We start from the raw sequence: 8,680 nt of genomic DNA, 5'->3' as shown, positions 1-8,680 counted from the left end.
GGAGTTGAGACTGGTTGGAAGGGAAAACAGTGATGGACTGGGTTTACATGAAACAGGCCTAAGTGCCACACCTAATGCAAACAATTATTGACGAAGTGAATTCTGACTTTGACAAGCCTCATGAGTATGAGAGTGAGGCTTTAAATAGTCCAATCTCAAGTGATAATGAAGGAGGAACATACTATGATTCATTTAATGAAGATTGTTGTAATACCCTACCACACAGAGCCTTACGCCTAGGACATAAATCAAAGGTGACAAAGCGCTACGACCTCGAAAAATAAAATACATACATATATAACAAGGATAATATATCTAGGAGCCTTAAAAGAAAGGGGGTACAATCCAAACAAAATCGAAGATGCAATGCTCACGAAAAATGATAAGGCAGAAAGCTTATACAGAAAACCAAAAGATAGATATATATAGAATTCCAATTGCTGAGAATAATCAAGTTATAGACTCAACCTGCAAAACAAAGGCCGGTCAGAATATATATATACAACCCAAAAGATAGATACAACAAATTCAACCTCTAGGAGGGACAAATACACGTTTTATACAACAGTAGAGACTATACATACATACATACATACATACATACATATATATATATATACGCTAAGTACATAATATAAAATCCCCACAAAGTAGATCTTTGCTTCTGAAAGAGTCATCTAACGCGCTTAACGAGGTGCTTCACGTCCTGCATCTGAAAAATAACATGTATGGAAAAATGGTAAAGGTGCCCACATAGATAATATATAAGGTCCCAGGAAAGCCAGATGCATTCTTAAAACTTCGTCACTCAGATTCAAACTTAAATCTTATTCTAAACTAGTAATATCAGTAATCTATCTAAGGGAATTTTGATTCTAATCTAACTCAGCACCTTCTGTCTCACCAAATCTCCTATTCACCAGTAGAACTACCCTCAGTGTCACCTTCGGCAGCATGAAGGATCTCTCAGTTGCAAAGACACACAATTCAGACAAAGAAAACACAAATATGATGCAATTACAGTAAGTAGGCCAAATAGCAGATAAGCATGACTAGTCAATTAGGCAAACCCAAGTATGCATACTCAAACAAATTATACAAATGTACAAGATGCATGTCTGCCCTATGGCCGATGAATCTCATCTGTCGGTTATCCAGCCAAACTCGACATGTTTGATAGCTAACCCTGCACAGTCCTTACGTGCGTGCAACCCCAAGCTAAAAAATCATAATCATTGAATATATATATATATATATATATGTGGAGGAGAGCTCATCCGGAAAGGTATAAGTGTTCGGCCACACTTACGATACAGGGTCAAAGGAATGAGATGTAAATAATTTATAATTTCCATCCTAGAGCAAGTGGGGCGAATCACAACCCTTGCTACTACCTAAGAAGCTCAAATTATCATAATCCGGAGCAAATGGGGAGAACCACACCCTTGCATCTACCCAGGGAGCCTCAATACCAACTAACCTAGAGCAAGTGGGCGAAACCACAACCCTTGCGTCTACCCAGGAGGTACGTTCTCATATGTACAGGAGGAACAAAGGATGGGATCCTAATCTCCCACCATCTCGTTGGAGGCAATTTTACAATACTAGGAGGAACAAAGAAGGGGATCCTCACCTTCCACCATCTCCTGGGGTTGCACTTTTAAGAAAGAGTGCTCAGATGAAAAATTATTCCTTTAAAAATCAGTTTTATAATATTAAAAATATATTTATGAAACCCTATCTTCTCTATACTCTGATATGTTCTCGTTAATTAACTCAAAACACTTCGCAAAATCACTTCTGTTAATCAACCTACAACACTCTACAACCCTAAGTCACATGCTCTAAACACAAAATAGAAATGACCTCTTTTATCTTATCAGTACACTCTCGCTCACCCTAAACGCCTAAACATTAACTAGGGAATCTCCATTTAGTAGTTATAGAGGTTTGAAAAACTAGAGGATTGTTCAAACATTCAAAAATATCATTTTCAGCCAAAACAGAGGTTTCGCGTACGTGGACATTCAAAGTTTACATCTTCGCGTACGCGTGACCCTCGTGCGTACGCGAGTCTTGTGGACAGCAGCTAAATCTCGCGTACACATGCACGTTCCTGCGTATGCATGCCTGATGAGCGGATAATTTATACGCTTTTTGGCATTGTTTTTAGTATGTTTTTAGTAGGATCTAGTTACTTTTAGGGATGTTTTTATTAGTTTTTATGTTAAACTCACATTTCTGGACTTTACTATGAGTTTGTGTGTTTTTCTGTGATTTCAGGTATTTTCTGGCTGAAATTGAGGGACTTGAGCAAAAATCAGATTCAGAGGTTGAAGAAGGACTGCTGATGCTGTTGGATTCTGACCTCCCTACACTCAGTGGATTTTCTAGAGCTACAGAACTCAAAATGGCGCGCTTCTAATTGCGTTGGAAAGTAGACATCCAGCGCTTTTCAGTAATATATAATAGTCCATACTTTGGCCGATTTTAGACGACACAAAAGGGCGTTGAACGCCAGTTCTACGCTGCAGTCCGGATTTAAACGCCAGAAACACATCACGAACCAGAGTTGAACGCCAGAAACACGTTACAAACTGGCGTTCAACTCCAAGAATGACCTCTGCATGTGTAAACTTCAAGCTCAGCCCAAGCACACACCAAGTGGACCCTGGAAGTGGATTTATACATCAATTACTTACTTTTGTAAACCCTAGTAACTAGTTTAGTATAAATAGGACTTTTTACTATTGTATTAGACATCTTGGGACGTCTAGTTCTTAGATCATGGGGGCTGGCTATTCGGCCATGCCTGAACCATTATCACTTATGTATTTTTAAACGGTAGAGTTTCTGCACTCCATAGATTAAGGTGTGGAGCTCTACTGTTCCTCATGAATTAATGCAAAGTACTACTGTTTCTCTATTCAATTCAACTTATTCCGCTTCTAAGATATTCATTCGCACTTCAATATAAATGTGATGAACGTGACAATCATCATCATTCCCCTACAAACGCGTGCCTGACAACCACTTCCGTTCCACCTTAGATTGAATGAATATCTCTTGGATCTCTTAATCAGAATCTTCGTGGTATAAGCTAGATTGATGGCGGCATTCATGAGAGTCCGGAAAGTCTAAACCTTGTCTGTGGTATTCCGAGTAGGATTCAAGGATTGAATGACTGTGACGAACTTCAAACTCGCGAGTGCTGGGCGTAGTGACAGACGCAAAAGGAGGGTGAATCCTATTCCAGTATGATCGAGAACCTCCGATGATTAGCCGTGCTGTGACAGAGCATTTGGATCTTTTTCACAAGAGGATGGGATGTAGCCATTGACAACGGTGATGCCCTTACATAAAGCTTGCCATGGAAAGGAGTAGGACTGATTGGATGAAGACAGCAGGAAAGCAGAAGTTCAGAAGAACGAAAGCATCTCTATACGCTTATCTGAAATTCTCACCAATGAATTACATAAGTATTTCTATCTTTATTTTCTATTTATTTATTATTTATTTTCGAAAACTCCATAATTATTTGATATCCGCCTGACTGAGATTTACAAGGTGACCATAGCTTGCTTCATACCAACAATCTCCGTGGGATCGACCCTTACTCACGTAAGGTTTTATTACTTGGACGACCCAGTGCACTTGCTGGTTAGTTGTGCGAAGTTGTGAAGTTATGTTTAGACCATGGTATTGTGCACCAGTTATTGGCGCTATTGCCAGGGAGAGAACGAACAACAAATTTTACAACCTCAAGAGTAACAATTTCGCATACCAAGTTTTTGGCGCCGTTGCCGGGGATTGTTCGAGTATGGACAACTGACGGTTCATCTTGTTGCTCAGATTAGGTAATTCTCTTTTTATTTTCTTTTCAAAAAAAAAAGTTTTCAAAATTCTTTCAAAAATTTTTCTTTATTTTCGTTTTTCAAAAAATTATTTTCGAAAAAAAAAATATTTTAAATTATTTTACGGCTTCAAAACTTTCAAGAATGAATTCTAGAGTTTCATGGTAACATGTTGAATCCTATCTGGCTGTAAAGCCATGTCTAAATTCCTTTGGACTGAGGATTCAACTAATCACTTTAATGCATGTAATAGCATACTAAAGCTTGGCTGGCTATTAAGTCATGTCTAACCCTCAGATTGGAGCTTTAGACTAAAGAGCACAAGATTCCTAGAATTCATATTAAAAATTTTGGAATCCTTATTTTTCTTTTTCACATTAATTTTCGAAAAATCCAAAAAAAAATTTATAAAATCATAAAAATAAAAAATATTTTGTGTTTCTTGTTTGAGTCTTGAGTCAATTTTTAAGTTTGGTGTCAATTGCATTTTTTTCAAAAAAAATTATGCATTTTTCAAAAATTCATGCATTCATAGTGTTCTTCATGATCTTCAAGTTGTTCTTGGCCAGTCTTCTTGTTTGATCTTCATATTTTCTTGTTTTGTGTCTTTTCTTGTTTTTCATATGCATTCTTGCATTCATAGTGTCTATACATGAAAAATTTCTAGGTTTGGTGTCTTGCATATTTTCTTTTCTTGAAAATTTTTCAAAAATAAGTTCTTGATGTTCATCTTGACATTCAAAGTGTTCTTGGTGTTCATCTTGACATTCATAGTGTTCTTGCATGCATCACATGTTTTGATCCAAAATTTTCATGCATTCAGTCTTTTTCATGTTTTTCTCTTTCATCATTAAAAATTCAAAAAATCAAAAAAATATCTTTCTCTTTTTCTCTCTTAAAATTTCGAAAATTTGGATTGACTCTTTCAAAAATTTTTAAAATTTAGTTGTTTCTTATGAGTCAAATCAAATTTTCAATTTAAAAATCTTATCTTTTTCAAAATCTTTTTCAAAAATCAAATCTTTTTCATTTTTCTTATTTATTTTCGAAAATATTATCAATAATTAATGTTTTGATTCAAAAATTTCAAGTTTGTTACTTACTTATTAAGAAAGATTCAAACTTTAAGTTTTAGAATCATATCTTGTGACTTCTTGTGAATCAAGTCATTAATTGTGATTTTAAAAATCAAATCTTTTTCAAAACTAATTTCAATCATATCTTTTCAAAAATATCTTTTTATCTTATCTTTTTAATCATATCTTTTTAAAACATATCTTTTTCAAAAATTTGATTTTAAAAATATCTTTTCTAACTTCTTATCTTCTTATCTTTTCAAAATTGATTTTCAAATCTTTTTCAATTAACTAATTGACTTTTTGTTTGTTTTTTATCTTTTTCAAAACTACCTAACTAACTCTCTCTCTCTAATTTTCGAAAATCTCTTCCCTCTTTTTCAAAAATTCTTTTTAATTAACTAATTGTTTCAATTTTTAATTTTAATTTTAATTTTTTCCTAATTTTCGAAAATCACTAACCCTTTTCAAAATTTTATTTTTGAAAATCTTCTTTCTCTCTCATCTCCTTCTATTTATTTATTCATCTACTAACACTTCATCTCACCCAAATTCGAACCCCCTCTTCCATCTGTGTTCGAATTTTCTCTTCTTCCCTTCCTTACATTACATTCTTTTCTTCTTCTACTCACATAGGGGAACCTCTATACCTGGGTAAAAAGGATCCCTATTATTATTATTTTTCTGTTCCCTTCTTTTTCATATGAGCAGGAGCAAGGACAAGAACATTCTTGTTGAAGCAGACCCTGAACCTGAAAGGACTCTGAAGAGGAAACTAAGAGAAGCTAAAATACAACAACCCAGAGATAACCTTACAGAAATTTTCGAACAGGAAGAGGAGATGGTAGCCAAAAATAATAATAATAATGCAAGGAGGATGCTTGGTGACTTTACTGCACCTAATTCCAATTTACATGGAAGAAGCATCTCCATCCCTACCATTGGAGCAAACAATTTTGAGCTGAAACCTCAATTAGTTTCTCTGATGCAGCAAAACTGCAAGTTTCATGGACTTCCATATGAAGATTCTTTTCAGTTCTTAACTGAATTCTTGCAGATCTGTGATACTGTTAAGACTAATGGAGTAGATCCTGAAGTCTACAGGCTCATGCTTTTCCCGTTTGCTGTAAGAGACAGAGCTAAAATATGGTTGGATTCTCAACCTAAAGATAGCCTGAACTCTTGGGATAAGCTGGTCACGGCTTTCTTAGCCAAGTTATTTCCTCCTCAAAAGCTTAGTAAGCTTAGAGTGGATGTTCAAACCTTCAGACAGAAAGAAGGTGAATCCCTCTATGAAGCTTGGGAGAGATACAAGCAACTGACCAAAAAGTGTCATTCTGACATGCTTTCAGAATGGACCATCTTGGATATATTCTATGATGGTCTGTCTGAATTAGCTAAGATGTCATTGGATACTTCTGCAGGTGGATCCATTCACCTAAAGAAAATGCCTGCAGAAGCTCAAGAACTCATTGACATGGTTGCTAATAACCAGTTTATGTACACTTCTGAGAGGAATCTTGTGAGTAATGGGACGCCTCAGAAGAAGGGAGTTCTTGAAATTGATACTCTGAATGCCATATTGGCTCAGAATAAAATATTGACTCAGAAAGTCAATATGATTTCTCAGAGTCTGAATGGAATGCAAGCTGCATCCAACAGTACTCAAGAGGCATCTTCTGAAGAAGAAGCTTATGATCCTGAGAACCCTGCAATTGCAGAGGTGAACTACATGGGTGAACCATATGGAAACACCTATAACCCCTCATGGAGAAATCACCCAAATCTCTCATGGAAGGATCAACAAAAGCCTCAACAAGGCTTTAATAATGGTGGAAGAAACAGGTTTAACAGTAGTAAACCTTTTCCATCATCCACTTAGCAACAAACAGAGAATTCTGAGCAGAATCCATCTAACTTAGCAAACTTAGTCTCTGATCTATCTAAGGCCACTCTGAGTTTCATGAATGAAACAAGGTCCTCCATTAGAAATTTGGAGGCACAAGTGGGCCAGCTGAGTAAGAAGATCACTGAAACCCCTCCTAGTGCTCTCCCAAGCAATACAGAAGAAAATCCAAAAGAAGAGTGCAAGGCCATTGATATAACCATCATGGCCGAATCCAAGGAGGAAGGGGAGGACGTGAATCCCAAGGAGGAAGACCTCCTGGGACATCCAGTGATCAACAAGGAGTTTCCCTTTGAGAAACCAAAGGACTCTGAGGCTCATCTAGAGACCATAGAGATTCCATTAAACCTCCTTACACCCTTCATGAGCTCTGATGAGTATTCTTCTTCTGAAGAGAATGAGGATGTTACTGAAGAGCAAGTTGCCAAGTTCCTTGGTGCAATCATGAAGCTGAATGCCAATTTATTTGGTAGTGAGACTTGGGGAGATGAACCTCCTCTGTTCACCAATGAACTAAATGCATTGGATCAACTGAGATTGCCTCAGAAGAAACAGGATCCTGGAAAGTTCCTAATACCTTGTACCATAGGCACCATGACCTTTGAGAAGGCTCTATGCGACCTTGGGTCAGGGATAAACCTCATGCCACTCTCTGTAATGGAGAAACTGAGAATCTTTGAGGTACAAGTTGCTAAAATCTCATTAGAGATGGCAGACAATTCCAGAAAACAGGCTTATGGACAAGTAGATGACATATTAGTAAAGGTTGAAGGCCTTTACATTCCTGCTGATTTCATAATCCTAGATACTGGGAAGGATGAGGATGAATCCATCATCCTTGGAAGACCCTTCCTAGCCACAGCAAGAGCTGTGATTGATGTTAACAGAGGTGAACTAGTCCTTCAATTGAATGGGGACTCCCTTGAGTTTAAAACTCAAGGACATCCTTCTATAAACATGGAAAAGAGGCACAGTAAGCTTCTCTCAAAACAGAGTCAACCAGAGCCCCCACAGTCAAACTCTAAGTTTGGTGTTGGGAGGCCACAACCAAACTCTAAGTTTGGTGTTGAACTCTCATATCCAAACTCTAAGTTTGGTGTTGGGAAGTCTCAACAATGCTCTGAACATCTGTGAGGCTCCATGAGAGCCCACTGTCAAGCTATTAACATTAAAGAAGCACTTGTTGGGAGGCAACCCAATTTTTATTTATCTAATTTTATTTTTATTTTATTGTTCTTTCATGTTTTATTAAGTTCATGATCATATGGAGTCACAAAATAAATAGAAAAATCAAAAATAGAATCAAAAACAGCAGAAGAAAAATCACACCCTGGAGGAAGGGCTTACTGGCGTTTAAACGCCAGTAAGGAGCATCTGGCTGGCGTTCAACGCCAGAACAGAGCATGGATCTGGAATTGAACGCCCAAAACAAGCAGCATCCTAGCGTTCAGACGCCAGGAATGCACACTGAGGAAAGCTGGCGCTGAACGCCAGAAACAAGCATGAAGCTGGCGTTCAACGCCAGAATTGCATGCAAAGGCATTTTACATGCCTAATTGGTGCAGGGATGCAAATCCTTGACACCTCAGGATCTGTGGACCCCACAGGATCAACTCAGCATCTGTGGACCCCACAGGATCCCCACCTACCACCAATCACTCTCTTCCCTCTTCTCAATGTTCATCCTCTCTTCCCCATAAACCTACCTCATAAACTCCACCTACCTTCAAAATTCAAAATCAATTTCCCACCCAAACCCACCCTATATGGCCAAAACTAACCCCCTCCCCTCCCTATATAAAGCCCTTCATTCTTCCTCATTTTCACACAACACAACCCTCTTT

At 37.5% G+C, this 8,680-nt stretch overlaps 1 non-coding gene across 1 annotated transcript; it reads right to left on the bottom strand.

Annotated features, from left to right (window-relative positions):
- Positions 1-6,170: 6,170 nt before the first annotated feature.
- On the bottom strand, positions 6,171-6,274 carry LOC148544093 (small nucleolar RNA R71). The gene has a single exon (XR_015901324.1). It is a non-coding gene; the product is annotated as a small nucleolar RNA R71 (small nucleolar RNA).
- Between the last annotated feature and the right edge of the window lie 2,406 nt (positions 6,275-8,680).

Source organism: Arachis ipaensis, chromosome B9 (genome assembly GCF_059453495.1).
Source record: "Arachis ipaensis isolate K30076 ecotype BB chromosome B9, ASM5945349v1, whole genome shotgun sequence".
Lineage (NCBI taxonomy): Eukaryota > Viridiplantae > Streptophyta > Magnoliopsida > Fabales > Fabaceae > Arachis > Arachis ipaensis.
This window is presented reverse-complemented; position numbering and strand designations above follow the sequence as displayed.